The sequence below is a fragment of the Ceratotherium simum genome, chromosome 14 (genome assembly GCF_057802395.1).
Source record: "Ceratotherium simum simum isolate JZ-2026a chromosome 14, ASM5780239v1, whole genome shotgun sequence".
NCBI lineage: Eukaryota > Metazoa > Chordata > Mammalia > Perissodactyla > Rhinocerotidae > Ceratotherium > Ceratotherium simum.
This window is the reverse complement of record NC_141913.1, coordinates 10203564-10224089: the sequence shown is the minus strand read 5'-3', so window position 1 is coordinate 10224089 and position 20526 is coordinate 10203564. Positions and strand designations below refer to the sequence as shown.

Genomic DNA, 20526 nt, shown 5'->3' with positions numbered 1-20526 from the left:
CTTGGAGGGGGCGGGTAGGGAAATGTGCGCCCACCACACTCAAGGAGGGCAAGGGAGCCCTAAAGGCCACTCGGGGGCGCGGATGCTGCAGGAGGCCGAGGGGCGGGGCTCGGGGAGGGGGCCCGGGGGTCCCGGCGCGGAGGTTCTGGGGAAGCGGGAGGGGCAGCACCTGAGGAATCCGCCTCCGGCCGCGGCGGCCGCCGCCTCGCTCCGCCCCGGGAACTGAGCGCGAGGCGAGCGCGCCTGCCAGAGAGACGCCAGCCAGCGGCGGCGCTAGCACCTCGGAGGAGGGCGGCCGGAGCGAGCGGAGCGCAGCGCTGGGACCCGGACTGGGGGTGGGGAGACGAGCCCCGGCCCAGGCGAGGGCCACCCCCTGGTCCTCTGCCCTCGCGCCCCGCCAGGGCCAGGTGAGCGGCTGCGGGGACTCCGGGGCGCGGGCGCGGGGAGGCGGGGAGGTGAGAGGTCGCGAGCCGGGCGCGAGCGCACGCCTCTGCCCGGCAGGAGCTGCCCTTTGGCGGGCTGCGGACACCCTGCCTGCGCGGGGAAGCGCTGAGGCTGACTTTTCTGGAGGAATGGAAAGGCGGAGCGGCGGTGGGAGCGCGAGTGTGTTTGTGTGGCGAGGGCAGGCGCCTGTGCCAGCCCGGATCCGAACCTGTGCACCTCCCCGCCGCCTCGCCTCAGCCCCCTGAGGGGACCCAGCCCGTGCGGTCCGCGTCCGGAGGCCAGAGGCCTGTCACCTCGGGCTCTCCTCGTTGCCTTTGTGGCGGGAGCCGGGAAGCCCGAGCGTGGGATGAGGGAGGCTGCGGCGCGGCTGGGAGCGCCGAGGCGCGGCGGCGGCGGGCGCGCCCGGGCCCGTCTCCCCGAGCCCAGGGGCTGTGAGGGGCTCGCGGGGTGGGTGGACAGCAGGTAGGGAGGCGCGGAGGGGATGGAGAAGAGCGCGGCTTGGGAAAGTTGAGAGCGGCCGCCGGCGGCTGGGCGTTTGCTCAGGGTCCCTGGGTTTCTTGTCTCCACACCAGATGTCACTTCGTCACGAGCGCGCGCGCGTGTCTTTCGGCTATCATTTCCATTTTTCTGTGAGTGGCTGAGGACCACTCCTATTCTGAATGAGACACAAAGGGTTGTATTGACAGCTGACCTCGATACAAGTAGAAGGCGAGGTGAAGTGTGTGCCCTGGCTGGACGAGGCGGATGGCGAGGCGGTTTGTTAAAGCAGTTCTCTCAGTCCCTCTTCCGAACCCCATTAAAAGAACTGATTTGCAGAGATTCAGTTCGTGGGGCTGCCCAGTTATCCTGAGCCCAAGTAAGGTCCAGAACGCGGTTCATCTGCACGGGAGTAGCTGCTGCCTCCCACCCAGGCGGGCGGGTTCTGGAGAAACTCCTCAATCGCGCTCTTCTGCTCTGTGAACGGAACTGTTACGAGGTCCTTATCCACCCCACCCTGGCCCTCTGTCCCCTGTTGAGAGGATAGAAACCAAATTTTAATTTCTACTTTTCACAACATTAGAATTTTTTTCCCCGCTTGAGACGGGAAATCCCACTTAAATCGCATTTTAAAACTTAGCAGTTTAAATATGGGCAAGAGCTTTTCTGCAAAAGGTTTTTGAATTAAATGCCAGCTTGAAAAACTCTCATTCCTCTCTACGTTTTCTTATCCTTTAAATCCTGGAATTCTGCTTTGAGTTTTGTGACTGTGTTGGTTCCTTTTCTTTCTGAAAATTTCCATGTGATTTTACAAATTGCAATGCTGAAAACTTATTTAAAAAAGGAAGAAATTAAAAATGTTTCATTAAAAATATTTAGTAATAGAATTGCATATATTTAGAGGCATGTATTTAAAGGGAAATTTTTAATCAATGAATATTGAAAAGTAATATACATCAGGTAAAAGTTTCAAACGGCAGTAAGCCGTCTCTCTCCCACCCTGTACTCCCAATGTCCTAGTCCTTCTCTCCAGAGGCAGCCACTGTGGTCAATTTCTTGTATATCCTCCCATGGACCGCCTATTAAAATGGAATTACATTATTGAAATAAAAGATGAACTGAATATAAGTAAAGACTGAACTGTATATCAGTGATGATGGCTATTAATTGGATATCCACTCATGATGACATTAGAACATTTTCTTTGGCTTAAGGCAGACACTTATTACAGTTGAAGATAGAGTGCTAAAAACCTTAGAATGAGTATTCAGTGGAAAGCAGAACTATTAAATTATTATTCCCCCCCCATCACCAGTTTCTCTACACTTGGTTTTTATAATCTTCGTTGAATTTTTCCTCCATTTGGAACTCTTTATGAAGTAGAGGATGAGAACTATAGTTTACTCTGTCCAGTGCAGTGTATATCTGACGACGTGGAGAGGACGTATGTATACTCCCATTGACATGACATAATATAAAAATTTTAGTGGTCAAGGAGAAATATGAAGGCCAAGTTTAAGACATTTGGTTACATCTTTTAGTTCCAAGCCTGGATTTGCTATAAACTAGCTAAATGAAGTAACTTGCTTAGAAATGATTTTGTTTCCCCCTCAGTTAAATAAAGGAATTGAAGTACATGGTTTCTAAGGGTCCTTCTAACTCCAAAATTCTATGATTGAAATAGTAGATCTATAGGTGTCCTAAGACTGGCTAACGAACACCCAATTAGACCTGTGGGTATTAGACTGTGGAATGACAAAAAAAAAATCCTGAATGGTAGATTCATAAAGAGGAAGTTAGAGATGTTTAAACTATGTACCTGCTCTTATGAGTTTGATATCATTGGAGAATGGCTACTTCACTTTCCCACAAAATGACTGTTTATGTTACTGGTAGAGGCCAGACCCTGGGCTGAATGGGCCTTTGTGCATCAGTTTGTATGCTAAGGAGAGTGCGTTTTCCTTACAGCTTCATGGTGCCATTTTTAGGGAAATAACTTTACCAAACTCTTTTCTTTTTGGTAAGTAGAAATAAAGTTCATTTACCTACTTCAAAGGGACTTGACATAATTTAATTAGTAATTTTCAAAAGTATTTAGAATATGAATATCCCTACAGCTAAGATATTTTAGTTACTTTGTAAGTATTTACTTAGATATCATGTTCTTAGTGGGAAACTTTTCTAATCTCTAAAACACCTGCAGCCTCTGGGCTAGTGATTCCTGAATGGGTGCAGGGAGCTGAGGAGTGATTGCAAGGTTATGAAAGTAAAAAGAATTAGCTGATTTTAGTTATTATATATGATTTCAATTAAGGGATTTCAGAAGTACACTGTAAGTGGTGATTGCAAAAATCATTGATGTTAAGAAGGAGATCTCATACTTCAAAGCTTCAGAATCACCAATAAAGAATATTATGTAATTATTTTGAATAGATCTGTAATATAACTGTATAATTATTTTTAGTAAGTCTGTAATATAAATAAATTATAGTAAAGTTTTAGGAATTGTTTGGGATAATGAGAATATGAAATAGAAGAACAGATTTGTAAAGGTGCTCAGAGTAATCTTGATTGGTTGACTAAAATGACAAAAACAAAACTAAGTACTAGCAGTGAAATTCTTCTAAAATGGTAATAGTTTTTATTTTTTCCAGCTCCCTTCCCAATCGTATCATGAGTATATATTTTTACAGGTGTCTTGTCATATTGCAGATACATTTTTACTCTGATTTTTTTCATAAATGTTTTTCTATAGTGTACTTCCTATTATTTGTAATAATTTTATAATAGTTTATTTAGTTAGTGTACTGTAATTTACTTAGCTCTTCCTCTATTTTGGAATTTTCCAGTAATTTTTAAAAATATGATATCTGTCCTCATGAATGTAACTTTATTTTTTTTAACTTCCTTAGGATTGTTTCCTTAGAGACACAGTATAGTGTAGTTGTAAATGGTCTCTAAAATTAAAGATTTAGGGTTCAACACCTAGATCCATCACTTATTGGCAATATCGGGCAAGTAACTTATTTTTTCAGAACCTTAGCTTCCTAATCTGTAAAATGGGTGTAGTAATAGCTCTCTACAAGATAAAAGGCAATAACACATAAAAACACAAGTAAATGTTAGCTCTTATTTTTATTAGGACATTTCCAGATTTCCGGTAATTTCCAAATTACTTTCCAAGAGAATTATATAGATTTATACTGTCATTAACAATCTATATGTGTGCTTATGTTATTTTAAAACATTTATATTATCGTGACTAATTTGATCAGTGTAAAATTGTATCTCTTTGTTTTGATTTGTATTTCTTTAGTCTTGTATAAAGTGAGAGGTAGTTTTTCCAGCAGTTTTGCCACAATTTTCTGTCTAGTGGTGGAAGTTTCATTGCATTAGTCATTTTGAACCAGACTAAAGGATGGGCATATAGGACAGGTCAGTTACAACACTAGTGAAGAGTGAACCAAATTTTCCAATAGGCTTTTACAAATTAATTGTAGTTTTCTTGTATTCTCAGCCTGTGGTAATTTTTATTAGTTATTATTATTTTAAATCTTGTTAAAGTTAATAATATATGTCAATTCTACTTAAGTGCAAATGCAATCCTTTCTTTTTTCCACTTGAAGGGATGATTTATAATTAGCGTTATTGTGATCACAATTTGGTGGATTTTTACTAGGAATGCTTATCAAAACTTGGGGGAAAAAATCAGAGAAAGTTTCATGATCCCTAATCATGTTATCTTTTGGCTACAAATGGATAATGAAGTTATGCTCTCTGACTTGAGTTCTTATATAGTCAAGGTAATTTAGACAACACAAAAGCATGCCCTTGTAAGTTCTGGAGTTACAGCAGCCCTGATATTTCTGGCAAACACACACCCAACGTGGATAACAGCAGCTCTTTGTGCTGCTGAGCCCCAGGAGGGCTCCCTATTGTGTACTCTTCCTTCCATCCCATTCTTGACTGACTGGTGATAGCAACTCCTCCAAGTCCAGATGTGAAGCTCCCCCAGCGACTCCTCTCTTCTACCCAACTCTGTATTTACCCCTACTACCCACCCCTTCAGTGTGTTTGCTTTTGTCCTGTCTATAAAATAAAGAATTCACTGTCTTTTCAAGGTTGTGGTTTCAGATTTTATTTTTAATTTTTCACTATGCTGTATGAGTGTCTTTAGCAGTCCCAACAGTAGAGACCATAGGCATGATTAGCAAAGGTTAACACATGATCAGCACTTGATAAATATTTGTTGCTGTGAGTCATATCTTGTATAGGTCTTTTCTGTTCTTGGGCATGGTTCTGTTTTTATGGTACCATTCTGGAGAAGCAAGCTCCAGTTGTGTCCTGTATTGCTGTGTTTGCCTGTATTACCCAGGTTAGGAGTTAGGCAACCTGCTTGTTCTGGTTCATTCTTCTTGTATGTTTACGGGGAGATTCTTTTTTTTTTTTTAATTTTAGTTGTTTATTTTTTCCCCCAAAGCCCCAGCAGATAGTTGTAGGTCATAGCTGCACATCCTTTTAGTTGCTGTATGTGGGACGCGGCCTCAGCATGGCCGGAGAAGTGGTGTGTCGGTGCGCGCCTGGGATAGAACCCCGGGCCGCCAGCAGCGGAGCGCGCTCACTTAACCGCTAAGCCACGGGCCGGCCCTATGGGGAGATTCTTAACGCCTTACTTTTCTTCTGTAAAATGGGATTGACAATTATTGCTCTAAATTATCAACCTACTGCACAGGATTGTTGTGAAGATAAAATAAAATAAATGTGGACAAGTTTTGGAAAAAAGGGTGTACAAATTCATATTGTGTTATCAAAATTACACATTATCACTAAACTTCCAAGAGGGTCCATATCTTTGAGAAAACCTCATCTCAATGTGGAGCTGCACTTAGAGGTTGAGGTTAGATGAAAATTCTTGGGGCCCAACCCAACCTATTCAGTCAGAAGCTCTGGGGGTGGAGCCTGCGGATCTGCACTTTAACAATCCTTCTGATGCTGAACCACTGCTCTAGGGAGTAGGAAATGTCAACAACCACTAGAAAAGTATTCTTCTGCTAGTTAAATATTAGTCATAAAATAATCCAGAAATATCATAACATGACTTTTGCATGCTAAGTAGGCGATGAAAGTTAGCTATTATTATTAGTTGCTGTTTGCTTTTTAATTTCTCAAAATTTAATTCAGAGCAGGAATTGTAAACTCAAGGGCCTGTAGGGGCAAGCAGGTAATCTGAGTGAGTGAAGCAGGACACCTGTGAAATAATACGGGATGATGAGTTCTGATGGACAAGAAAGTCTGAAGTGGCAGAATTTATAAGGCTCCACTGATTTTTGTCCTGTGGGAGTGTGGGTCACTGTTGCCAGATCATTTGATTTTTCAAGTGGGGCTGGAAATTCATATTTCTATATGAATTTAAATGTTGGCAGTAAATTTTAAAGAAAACATGTGGACCCAACAAAACAACTCTGGAAGCCAGATAATTTCTAACCTCTTAGTTAACATAGGTGAAAATATTTGCATTTGAATGAGTATGATGACAGAAGAAACAACCCAGTTCAACACTATTAATAAAGAAATGCCTATGAAAACCACACTGACAGTTTTCAACTTTCAGACTGTAAAGCTTCAGTAGATTGATAATATCTAGTGTTGATAATCTAGTAAAGAAATGGTTATTATTATACACTAAGAGTGAAGGCAAATAATTACAAATTTTCTGAAGAGCAATTTGGCATTATGTATCAAGACTTTAAGTGTCTATACTTGCCCTGCCCAATATGGTAGTCCCTTACTATATGTGGCTATTAAATTTATATTAATTAAAATTATATAAAACTAAAGATTCAGTTTGTCAGTTGCACTAGTCACATTTCAAGGACTCAATAGCTGCATGTGGCTGATGGCTATCATTATTGGACTGTGAAGATATAGGACATTTCCATCATTGGAGAAAGTTCTATTGGACAGTGCTGGTCTAAACTCTTTGACTCAGAAATTACCCTTCTAGGCCTTTGGTAGAAATAATTAGACAGATACACAAAGGCATATAACAAAAACATCACCTGAAACATTATATATAAGGGTAAAAAATTAGAAACAAACTAGACATCATGTTTTTATTAAAAATTAAGTTGCAGTAAATATCCATGATATGTTGTTAAGTGAAAAATACTTATTGTAGAATCATTTTATTTTTTTGGGTAGAAAGTTTAGATACATAGAGATTGGAGGTACGTAGGAACAACTTTTCTCTTCCGACAAATGCATGTGAGTATAACAAAGCTTTCCCTTTTTAGCCTACACCTCTTCTCATACAGTAGAATGGGTTGACTTTCCCTACAAAACCAGCAGAGGCACAAGACAGGTCTCCAAGCTGCATCGGTATTACCTGGGTTCCTGGTAGAAATTCAGAATCTTGGGCCCCACTCCAAACTTGCTGAATCAGAATCTCTGGCAGGACACAGGAATCTGTGCGTTAACAAGCTCTCCATTAACTGGCTCTATCTGCCTCCTATTACCGAATCTCTCAAGCTTCATTTGTTTTATCTTAGCCAAGTGAAATTTCCTTGAACTCTGTCCAGGCACTATTCTAGGTGCTTCGGATGCTACAGTGAAAAAAACTTCTGTCCTTACGGGAATCAAACAGTGAGCAAAAGAAAATGAGTCGAGTATGTACTTTAGAAAGTGAGAAGAGCTAGAGAGGAAAATGAAGCAGAAAGGGGAATTAGAAAGTGAGATGGGAGTTGTGATTCTCTACAAGGTGTCACTTCTCAGTGACACCTGAGTGAGACCTGAAGGTGGTGAGGAAGAACATTCTTGGCTGTTGTGAGAGGGGTGACCAGGAGGCCAGTGCCACTGAGGGGAGAGGGGTGTGAGGGAGTGAGTTGGGGATTAGGTCAGAGAGGTAATCTAGATCTTTTGACTTCAAAATTCTTTGTTCTCTCTAGTGTACCACACTCCTCGAATTCTTTGGTTAAGCGGTTTGTAAAGAGATCAGACCTCCTTAAATTCACTGTTTTTCGGTGTGATCTGTCAACACCTGGTTTATTCAACTGGGGTGCTTGTTAAATGTGGATTCTTGGTCTCTTGACCTGCTGAATAAGAGTCTCTGGGGTGGGACCCTGGAATGTGCATTTTAACAATCTTCCCAGGTGGCTTTTATGGACACAAAAGTCTTAGAACCACTGCTACATTTATCATTCTGTAAATTTAGTTTTTATAGAGCAAGTGTGCCTAAAATTGTCACCACTGCCTATGGAGGTCACGATGTGAAGAGAAGATGTAATTAGAGTAATGTCTCATTTATTTCCTGCATTTTAAAACCGATTAAATAGATACTACTTATAGTAAGTTTGTGTATATATGTCTTTTGGAGTATTCAGGGAACTATAAGACTATTACCGTTAATTCTTACCCACATCAGAGGATGGGAGAACCTTTTCACTTGAGGGTTCTATCTCCCCTTCATCCAGTCTGTTCTGGTTTTTGGAAAGGAAATTTAAATTTATCTGATTTTCTTTGTCAGGTTTTCTTTTTTTCTTTCTCTCTCTCTCTCTTTTTTTTTTTTTAACCTTTTGTTTCTTTTCTTCTTCCTCTTCCCTTCTTGAAATCTAACCATCCTAAGTTAAACACCATTAACATTTTGGTGGCCATTCTTTTATGCATCTCTATGCATATTTATATATTTCACCAGCATAAATAATTTTACATAATGGGATCATATTATGTTTTTTAAAAAACTGTAGTCACGTTTTTTAAAAAGATTCAGGGAGCCTAAATTCCCTTTCTACCCTCCCTTTGCACCCCAACAGTGTGGCCAATCTGCTATTTATTTTGTTATAACTTTTTCCATGATCATGTAACTTTATATATATTGTATATGTTTAGCATCTTATATATACTATCATATTTTATATATCCACATATATATATAATCGTCTTTCTTTTTTCACTGACTACTTAATAAAACACAAGGGATATACCTCTAAGTCAACTGGTATAGCTCTTATTTATTATTTTTAATGACTACATAATATTCTGTAGTATACATATTCCACAGTTAAACAACCATTGCTCTGTTGAGGGGCATTTATTTTAACTAACCAAGAAATCAGGGCTATATATTAAAAGACAAACATATCTGATTACATAATTTAAAAATATTTTTTGTGAAGCAAAAAAGAACCATAAACAAATACCACAGACAAATGACAGACTGGAAAAGATTTCTGCATATGCAGATAAAAGATTACCATCTCTGATATACAAGGAACTCTTAACAAAATGATAATAAATAAATTTTATAGGGCCAGCCCCGTGGCTTAGTGGTTAGGTGCGTGCGCTCCGCTACTGGCGGCCCGGGTTCGGATCCCGGGCGCGAACCGACGCACCGCTTCTCTGGCCATGGTGAGGCCGCGTCCCACATACAGCAATTAGAACGCTGTGTAACTATGACATACAACTATCTGCTGGGGCTTTGGGGAAAAAAAGGAGAAGGATTGGCAGTGGATGTTAGCTCAGAGCTGATCTTCCTCAAAAAAAAAAAAATTTTATAAAACATAATTTTTAAATATTTTGCAAATGATACGACTAGGTCATTCACAGAAGCACAATTCCAAATGGTCAATAAATAGGAAAAATGCTTAGCCTTAGTAGTTGTTTGCAAATGCAAGTTAAAATAATAACAAGCTATCACTTGACACCTATTTGATATTAATATAGAACTTTAATCCACATTAAAATTTCCAGACCTAGTTTGTTTATTTACTGAAAATCTATGCAGAAACTTTTTTTGAAAGTTATATTAAAGCTAAAAACATAATTATTTCCCAAGGTTTCTGGTTTGCTCAGAGAATTTGAGGGAGATTGCCTTGTATTCCCTTTCAGACTCAGCTCATGTGACAAAGGGTGAGAACAGAGCTTAGAAAATTAAATTTTGAGTATGACTTTTTTTTTTTTTTGGTGAGGAAGGTCAGCCCTGAGCTAACATCCATGCTGATCTTCCTCTTTTTTTTTTTTTTTTGCTGAGGAAGACTGGCTCTGAGCTAACATCTATTGCCAATCCCCCTCCTTTTTTTTTTCCCCCAAAGCCCCAGTAGATAGTTGTATGTCATAGTTGCACATCCTTCTAGTTGCTGTACGTGGGACGTGGCCTCAGCATGGCTGGAGAAGCGGTGCATCGGTGCGCGCCTGGGATCCGAACCAGGGCCGCCAGTAGCGGAGCGCGCGCACTTAACCACTAAGCCATGGGGCCGGCCCTGAATATGACATTTTTAATTCAAAAAGATTTCCTTCCATTTGAAAACAGAAATTGTTGAATTTTAGAGTCGTAGATCAACCCGCCCTGAGAGGAAAACAATGCCATAGGGTTTACCTGACTCCCAAGGTCACCCAGCTAATCCTGCATTCTTTCTGGTTTATCATACTGTTCCTCGGTGTTTTCTCATACCTTTAATTGCACTAATATAGAGAAATCATATTTCAAGAATTTTTCCATTTTCAAAAAAATATTGAATATACAACATTTAGAGAAGTAATACTTTCTTTAATTTGTTTCAATTTTAAGTAGAAATAACATGAGAACAATATAAAAAAATCAGAAAAGAAATATCTCTTACAATCCCACTACCTTTACAAAATAAGCTTTTTCCTCAGTTTTGCTTCAGGTACTTATTTATATGCATTGATGACTTTACATACTAGTAATATTTCTCTAATATTTCCAAAATCTTTTGGTAACTTGGACTTTCAGCCCTTGAAAGCTGGTCTGCTTGACTCTACCTTTCCTTTCTTCTGACCTCTTTTTCATGCATGTCATTTTTAAGCCTTGAACATTGTTTCCTGTCAGTCTCCAACCTTGATCAAATGCCTTCAATGGCTACCAGTTGCCTCCCTTAGCATTTCCCAGAGAGTGTCACCCCAAACATTAGTATCCCAGTCTAATGCTGTCAGCTGCATGGAACAGAACAAAAAACTAAGGATGTTAAATAGTAATGAATTCATTATATCCCCAAAATGTCTGAGGGGAAGGGGGGGAGAGCAATTCCTGGGTTAAATTCAGGTGCTTGATGATGTCATCAAGGACCCAAATTCTTTTGGTCATTCTCTGCCATCCTCAGCTTGTTGGTGTTTGTCTTCCGTCTTGTCTCTTCATTATCCCAATGTGTCAGCAGCACACTCAAGCCTCACACAGCTTTGACTGGAGTCAGAAAAAGGTTCTTTTTCGTCAGGCTAAACACTTAGTAAAGAGTTTACCCACATATATAGATATTTCAAATCCCATTGGCTAGAATTTACCACATGCTCATGCGTAAGCCAGTCACTGACAAGGAAAGTGGAAATACTGTGACTGGTGTAGAATAATCAAGATTCACCCCAGAGCCTGGGGAAAGGTCCATTCTCTGCGTGCAAAACCTCTGGGGTTGTTAATATTGAAGAAGATCAGGAAAAGGCTCGATTAGGCAACTAGCAGTGTGTGCCATGAAATAAAATTTCCTCAGTTCCCTTCAAGGCTCTTCATAATCTGACCTCATGATAATCTTTTTTTTTTTTTTTCAAAAATTTCAGGTGTACATCATTATACTTCTATTTCTTCATAGATTACATCATGTTCACCACCAAAATACTAATTACAACCCATCACCACACACATGTACCCAATTATCCCTTTCACCCTCCTCCCTCCCCCCTTCCCCTCTGGTAACCACCAATCCAATCTCTGTCCCTATGTGTTTGTTTATTGTTGTTATTATCTACTACTTATTGAAGGAAATCATACGGTATTTGACCTTCTCCCTCTGACTTATTTCACTTTGCATTATACCCTCAATGTCCATCCATGTTGTCACAAATGGCTGGATTTCGTCGTTTCTTATGGCTGAGTAGTATTCCATTGTGTATATATACCACAGCTTCTTTATCCATTCGTCCCTTGATGGGCACTTAGGCTGCTTCCAAGTCTTGGCTATCGTGAATAAGGCTGCAATGAACACAGGGGTGCATGTACCTTTGCAAATTGGTGTTTTCAAGTTCTTTGGATAAATACCCAACAGTGGAATAGCTGGATCATATGGTAGTTCTATCGTTGATTTTTTGAGGAATCTCCATACTGTTTTCCATAGTGGCTGCACCAGTTTGCACTCCCACCAGCAGTGTATGAGAGTTCCCTTCTCTCCACATCCTCTCCAACACATGTTGTTTCCTGTCTTGTTAATTATAGCCATTGTGACGGGCGTGAGGTGATATCTCATTGTAGTTTTGATTTGCATTTCCCTGATAGTTAGTGATTTTGAACATCTTTTCATGTGTCTGTTGGCCATCTGTATATCTTCTTTGGAGAAATGTCTGTTCATGACCTCATGATAATCTAATTCAAAACCTCTATCCTAGACAAGCCAATTAGTTGTCTCTCCTGCCTATATATCCTGCTCATATGCATTCCTACCTGTGGCTTGGCTCATGTTTCTCTCAGAAATCTCTTCCTATTCTCTAGAGCTGGCTGTGGCTATTTAAATTAAAATTAATTAAAGTTAAATAAAATAAAAAATTCAGTTCCTCGGGGACACTAATCACATTTCAAGAGCTTAATGGCCACATATATGGCCAGTGGCTACTGTATTGGGCAGTGCAGGTCTAGAATATTTCCACCATTGCAGAAAGTGCTGTTGGACAGCCCTACTCTAGAGATTCTTGCAAATCATACCTGTTATTTAACACAGTGTTAGCCAAACTATGGGCCACATATATCAGAATCAACTGGAGATGCTGTTTAAGTGCAGATTCTGAGCCCTAGGAGTAGACCCCAGGCCACTTTCGTGCCCAATAAAGTTGAAGAACCACTGATTTGAGGTCTAGTTTAGTTTATTTCCTTTATGGAGATATACTAAATGCTGGAGTTTTCATTAATTTTCTCCTACTGTGACCTTCTATAGCATTCATAGTTTATATATCACAGTTTTAGATTTTCATTATACACATTTATATTTTGTAATTACTTCAGAAAGCATTTTTTCTGAATATTAGAATGTAAGCCCCTTCAGAGGACGTACTATGGCATTTTATATCTGTATGTTCCAAAATGTCTAGGACAATGTTGGGTACACAGTAAATACAAAGCATTGACTGATTAATTACATTCTACAGAATTGACAATCTACAGTCTATATTTGGTTGGCAGTTCTTTGAAAAATCATAATACTGTCTGCAGTATTGGAGATGGAGATGGATAATGGTAAGGGTATTTCCACAATATTTTTCCTCAATTTCATTTGTTGGAAATAAACCTGAAAATTTTGGTTAGAGTTCTAACAAATATTATATGAAAATATTCCCTATGATGTTTAGATTTGCAGCACTTTTTTAAATTTTTATTTTATTTATTTATTTTTTGTGAGATCAGCCCTGTGCTAACATCTGCCAATCCTCCTCTTTTTTTTTGCTGAGGAAGACTGGCCCTGGGCCAACATCCATGCCCATCTTCCTCCACTTTATATGGGACGCCACCACAGCATGGCTTGCCAAGCAGTGCGTGGGTGCATGCTCGGGATCCGAACCATGAACCGCAGGCCGCCCGCCGCGCAGAGGAGCGCCTGCACTTAACCGCTTGCGCAACCCAGCCGGCCCCTGCAGCACTCTTTTTTAAATGGCTATTTTTAAAATGCTCTGATCTCTTGATTCTCCTGTGGAACATAAACTAATCAAAGCTCTGGAGCCATAGCTGATAGAGAAACTTCCTGTTGCAACCGAACTCCCCACATGAGTCAGGGTTCATCTCCTGATAAATAGAGAATCCCAGGCAGCTGTTCTACTCTACTTTGATGATTTAATAATCACCTGAGAATTGTCGGAGCAGGAGGTTAAGGTCTTGGCATCATAGAGAATGGCTAGACCTATATCTTCACAAGTTGGAGTACAGTGAAGGGTCAAGGTAGACTAATAATATTATTAATTCTAGTAATAGTAATATTGCTATTAATGGTGGCTATGAGTAGCAGCATCTCACTTAGGACTAATGTAAAGAATGTTTCTTTTACATTCTCTTGTGCTTAATTTCACAGATTGTATCATTTCATGGGTTGATGTGAAAACAAACAACTACATTCTCTGGTAGGCTCATTATCTTATAATACAAAATCAATCTAATATATATATATATATATTTTTTTTTGAGGAAGATCAGCCCTGAGCTAACATCCGTGCTAATCCTCCTCTTTTTGCTGAGGAAGACCGGCTGTGAGCTAACATCTATTGCCAATCCTCTTCCTTTTTTCCCCCTGCCCCCCCAAAGCCCCAGTAGATAGTTGTATGTCATAGCTGCACATCCTTCTAGTTGCTGTATGTGGGACGCGGCCTCAGCATGGCCGGAGAAGCAGTGTGTCGGTGGGTGCTCGGGATCCGAACCTGGGAGGCGAGCAGCGGAGCGCACGCACTTAACCGCCAAGCCGCAGGGCCGGCCCTAATATATTGTTTAAAAAATAAAATCTTAGGGGCCGGCCCTGTGGCTTGGCGGTTAAGTGCGCGCGCTGCGATGCTGGCAGCCCGGGTTCGGATCCCGGGTGCGCATTGAGGCACCACTTCTCTGTCCATCCTGGGGCTGAGTCCCACATACAGCAACTAGAAGGGTGTGCAGCTATGACATACAACTATCTACTGGGGCTTTGGGGGCAAAAAATAAAATAAATAAAATCTTTAAAAAAAAAATAAATAAATAAAATAAAATCTCAGGCAGGCCCAGTGGCGCAAGCGGTTAAGTGCACGCGTTCCGCTGCAGTGACCTGGGGTTCGCCGGCCGGGATCCCGGGCACGCACCGACGCATCGCTTGGCAAGCCATGCTGTGGCGGCCTCCCATATAAAGTGGAGGAAGATGGGCACGGATGTTAGCCCAGGGCCAGTCTTCCTCAGCAAAAAAAGAGGAGGATTGGCAGATGTTAGCACAGGGCTGATCTTCCTCACAGAAAAAAAAGTAAAAAAAAAAAAAATCTCCATTGAACAAATGACTGTTTTCCTCTGAGACTCTTGATATATTTTTCACTCTAAGACAGTTGATTCATCATTTGATTCCAAAACAGTCACATTTTTGAGATAGTGGATCAATGTACTGAGTATGATGCCTGGTACAAAATAGACCGCCAGGAAAAGTTGGTTCTTTTTCCTCATCAGACTTGCTGAATCATGGGCCTCAGACTTCATCTGAGAGTAGCAATTAGTGTTAAATATTTTGCCTCCCAACTAATATTACCAAGTTCTTCCTTTTCTAGAAAAGTTAGACCATGTAAAAATCACCTTTCTCCCCCTTATTCATATAAATGGAACAATCTAATACTAGATGTGATATTTTCATAGTATTCTTGGTGGAAAGATGTACAGGAGTTGTTTGATGTTAGTAGGTATTAAATGGACCATCTGCACAATCTACTGGAGCGCTGTTGGAGTCTGGGAGTGTAGTGTCTGGATTGTGGTACTTCAGATATTCTAAATGTTTGAGGTTTTTTGTCATCATAAAGAATCCTGAGTCAGTGGTATGCCTTATCTTAACTTCTGCCTCCAGAGCAGGAACTGTGATGGAGCATTGTAATACATGGCATAGTTGCATATCTGGAATTTCAGAGAGTGTGTTTATATGTCAGAGAATGTGTGTATGTGCAAAACATAGCCTTTAATAAAAAACAACCATAAAGGTCTTTATGACTCATATACGCTTCTCTGCCTAGTTCTTTCCTGCTATTTAATAATTTAATTTATAGCAGGAATTAATAATTTAATCCAATAACTTAATAAAAATTAATGTACTCTACTACAGGCATTGTACACGTCATTTCTAATCCTCACAACAGCCTTGTAAAGTAGGCATCATGATTCTCATTTTTACAGCTAAGAAAAACTAAGGCTCAGCAAGTTTTAAGTAAATTTCACAGAGCCGTAGGTAGTAAGTGGAAAAGTCAGAATTCAAACCTAGGGCTGGCTGATTCCAAAGCCCTTGTTCTTTCCTCTGTCATACTCTTGGGTACATCTCTTGTGACTCAAATAGATTGTAAGATCTGGATGTCAGGAATTTATGTCATGTTTTTTATTATCCAGAAAGATAATTTATGGCAAATGTTACTGCTCTTGCTGAAGGTGGTGTAGATCGGTGCTAAGGGGCATATTAACTCTTTCAGACCACCAGGGGACCATTTGGTACCTTATTTTTGGGAAACAGACTGTACCAAGGGTATATCTTTTGATTGGTAAGGAATGTAATGGGGATTAAGTCTTGGATTTACTCCCCAAGCTTGAAGGAAAGCTCCCTGACTGGACGTGCTTTGTTTCTCTTGCTCACAACTCTATCTCCACACCTAGAACAAGCACATAGTTGCCCCTCAATAGTTGTTTGTCAATGAATGAATGAATGACCTCTGTAGGGCCCTGTTAGCTTTCTTCCATGGTGTGGAACCCATCCTTAACCTGAGCCGAACTTCCTTCAGATCTAAGCCACTGACTCCAAGGGAGCTGGGAGAAGGGAGGGTAGATGGAACAACAAAAGCTTATCATCTCCACTGGAAATACCAAGATGAGGCCCAGGCCCTTCGGAAGCTAGGTCAATAGCATTATCTTTTGCATAAAGGATGCTAACCAAGAAAAATAAATCCAGAACAATTCTGTGGCAGAGATGAAAGGAAATGCATTTCATTTTCTCTTTTTTGAGTTTTACAAAATGATGATGTCTTTGTAATCCTTTGTGTATGTCCAGTGTATCGTCAGATTTACTTATTTACAAATTTACTTACATAATTTGAATGATATGGGCTTTAAATTCGCCAGTATATATCCTAGTTAATAAAAAATAATTGAAAGCTGTATATTTCCAGGATAATACTGCATAGTGGAGTAAAACCATGGAATTGATAGTCTGGAAAAAGTGTCTTGAAAAATGTGACAAATCTCTTGTATAAATATTACAATTCATTTGGCTCATTAGATTTTAAATTGATAAGACTTCCAAAATCATAACAGTGTGGGCTTACTTTAGATGCTGTTACATGGGAGATTACCAGACATCTGTATGGTGTTTACCCTTGGGAAGCTAAAGTTCACGTATTGCAAACAGACACCATAATTCTATCTTAAAGTTTGTGTTTAACCTGTACTGACTTTTTTTTAAGGCTTTGAACTAATAATTGGCAACAGCAATTATAATATCAAACATCCTCTCGGTTTTCTTTTGGATAAAATGCATCAAACGCATTTGTCACTTCCTTAAACATAATTTTTCTCTTCATAGTTTTCCTACTGAGCAAGAAGTTTCTATCCAGTGGGGATAATAGAATTCTCTCTTGGGCAGGAAATTAACAATACCAACTTAATAAGTTCTTGTCAAGTACCTATAATTGGAATGGTGCTGTGGAGAAGGAGAAAGGAAAATAAAGAACCATCCCTGACCTTGGGGAAGCCTACAATCTAGTTAAAACACAGTTATGTGGCTTGTGGTTTTTTAGAATCAGACCTAATTTTACTTAAACCATGTTCCTCAAATCATTACTAAAGTAGTAGAAGATTTATATATTGTAATATGTAAGGGTGTCATTTATTCTGTTACCTAATACCAAAATTATAAAAGAATTCAGTTGAACTGTTATCTAATGGAAAATATCCATTTTATTTCTTTAAACTAGAAGTCGTTTTTGACTTTGTTCATGAAGCATTGAATGTAAAATTTGAAACAGTGCTGGTGATGTTAAGGAAATCATGGTATGAGCCTTAAGCTTGTTAGTGACGCTTCATGGACATTAAGGTATCTATAAATAAAACCAAAATTATGGCATGTATATTTTGAGAGGGTCGTATGAATTTGATCACTATTCAATTCACATCTTTTGTTTTTTTGTCTTTAGAGCAGAAAGTAATTTTAGTAAATAAGCTCCTTGTGAGATGTTCTTTATGTGGTAAATTTAAGGTATGATAAATTAATATTTAGAGAGAAAATGAGTGAAAACTTATTTTGACCTTCAGTCTATGTTTAAAGCACATTTAGTCATATGAAATTACTTAATACATTACTATTTTACTAATGCATATAGATTATATTGAGAAATAATAAACATTTAAGGCATAGATCATTAAGCATTTTCTTATAAATGTAGTTCACTCTTTAGAAATTTGGGTTCTCATCAATTTTTCATCAATGAAAGCTATGCATTCTCTAATTTGGCCCTTGATATATGTTTCTCATTATGTACAGTAATAAAAAATAATAAGACTAATCAGTGCCATATTTATCATAAATATGTTGTCTTTACAAATTCTCTTTGAATTGAATGGAATTAAATTTCCTACCTGATTTGTGGATCACCAGAGAAAGGAAGATACATGTAAAGGAAAGAAAAATAAAAAAAGAAAAGGCTTAAATTATAGCTAGAACACAGTACTTATACAATAGTATTTTAGCTTTAAACTCTGTTACTCCTTTATATTAGAGCTTATTAAAGAATAAGGTCATAATTTAGTCTGCTAAATTCTAACTCCTTACGTTTATGTAGTCATTTATTGTTGTTGATATAGTTTTTATCTTATTTAAAAGCTGGTTTTCTAGAAACTTATGTGCATAAGAAGTCTGTTCTAAGTTGACTTTTGTTAGTAGAATTCTATTTTGATCTGTTTAGAGATACTTTTCCCTTAGTTCTTATCTTAAGTTAAAACATTAGCATATAAATCCTATCGCAATGATGTATAAATAAAAGTGACTGATGAAAATAGTTATGTAATCATAATTTTCTCTCTTCTATGAATTAGAGACTTAAATCTCTGAAAACACCAGTGTATGTGGGATGGTTATGATGGTCCAGCTGCCTTTGTGTGTGTTTCATTTAAATGTAAATTTATCTTAGAGACTCTGAAGATGAGCTCAGAAGGTGGAGAATTTTACTTTGAATAGTCATTTTCTTCTTTTTTCATGAATACTATTTTACACTAAATAAATCCCTGTTTTACACTAAAGAAAAAAAAACTTGTTACGCAGCCAATACTCAGCTATGTTATTTTAAAGGTTCTTAATGGATTATTAATTTTTTCTCATTAGCAATTTTTCTAAGATTATATATTTATATTAAAAGAAAATTAATTTTTCTGCTATAAAAGCACATATAACAGTTCAACGATTTCCAGTATGATGCTGAGTATTATTTTGTAGTACTATGTAAAGGAAAACAGTAGTGTTTTAAAAAGAAATCAGGTTGTAGAAATACATTTCAGTTAAATCTGAGATGTTAAAAAAAACTTTTGAAGTTAGCAGAAGCACACTGACATATGTATCTCACATGCATATATCTATATACTATGTATATATTTAGACTATATTTTTAACCGCTGCTTATAACTTATACTATAATTATAAATCAACTTCCAGGAACAATTTCTGGAGACAAGTTTTTGAAAAAGTTTCCACTTATCACTATTCCTTTTAAGACAGAAGGTCAAAATTCAAAGCTCTGTAATTTGCCTTCATTTTATACTCACTTGCTGGCACTATGTAAGCTACCATGAATGTTCTCTTAAGGAAGGTTACCTTGTGTTGACTTGACCAGCTTTTTCTACTTGTCTACAATAAAACAGGCCATTTGTGTGAGTTGCTGTTGATTACATATTTTGAAGTCATTTTTGTCTTTAACCATTGCATTACCAGCCTGTAATCACAGGCTGGTAATCTTGTGTAAAAAAAGACAGACAAAAAACTCTTTGATCTACCCTAACCTTTCTATATGTAAATTTTGGAAAAGTGGCACTGTTGCATGCCAATAAAATGTACTCATGCATTGACATTTTCAAAGTAATTATAAAAAGGATTATAAAGTTTACTAAAGGAATTGCTATTTGTTGGTTGATAAAATTTACTTAGGTCACATAAATGTAAATATTTCCCAAGCACCACTATAGAGTCAAGGGTTCTTGTGAAAGAAAAGACCTTTGTTTAATCTAAATATCTTTATACAGTTAGGAGAAGTAAAGGAGTGTTTTCTGAATATTTTTATTGAGAGATCCTGAATTTTATTTATACTATTCTTTAATATGTATGTTTTCATAGAGTGCTTACAGATTTTAAGACATAATTCTGCATGTTTTGCTTTAATTAATAGTTGCTGTTTAGAATTTAAAACTGAGTTTTACAGTACCCAGTAGGGGTGTGAATTGTGTATTTACAGCAGTATCCTAATTTACAGATTCTGTGGTATGAGGTCAGGCACATTGGTTTATAATCAAAATCAGTGATTAGTTTCGTTGGTAGCTTGTCATTGGTAAAAAGTGATTCTGGGTTATGAACCACAAGACTCTTGCAAGGTGATGGCCCAGTGGTCAACTTGGAGAAAATGCATGTGATAAATCAGTTTTCTCTGGGTTCTTTCTATTTTGTGTCATGGTTTGAGAAAAAACAAAAGGTGAGAACAAATTAGTATTAATATTTTTAATCATTCCACCTGGTAAAACTCCATGTGGACATTGGGTTTTCAGAGGTATTTTCCTTTCAGTAACTGCTGCATAGCAACTTCCTTGTTTAACTTTTTATAAGGACATTCTGTTTTAGTAAATTAGATGCTGTTGAGGTAGAGGGTGATATATAGGTAATTGTAAAAGGTTTA

General features: G+C 38.5%; 1 protein-coding gene across 8 annotated transcripts in view; it reads left to right on the top strand.

Moving 5' to 3' along the window:
* The first annotated feature begins 234 nt into the window (after positions 1–234).
* The window catches only part of GREB1L (GREB1 like retinoic acid receptor coactivator), a 264178-nt gene continuing 243886 nt past the window's right edge, over positions 235–20526 (top strand). For 5 of the 8 annotated variants that reach the window (XM_087439006.1, XM_087439004.1, XM_087439003.1 and 2 more), the window contains exon 1: positions 235–407. The gene's annotated coding sequence lies outside the window, so the exon portion shown is untranslated. The remainder of the gene's footprint in view (positions 408–20526) is intronic. The other 3 variants (XM_087438998.1, XM_014780290.2, XM_014780291.2) reach the window with 1 other exon arrangement.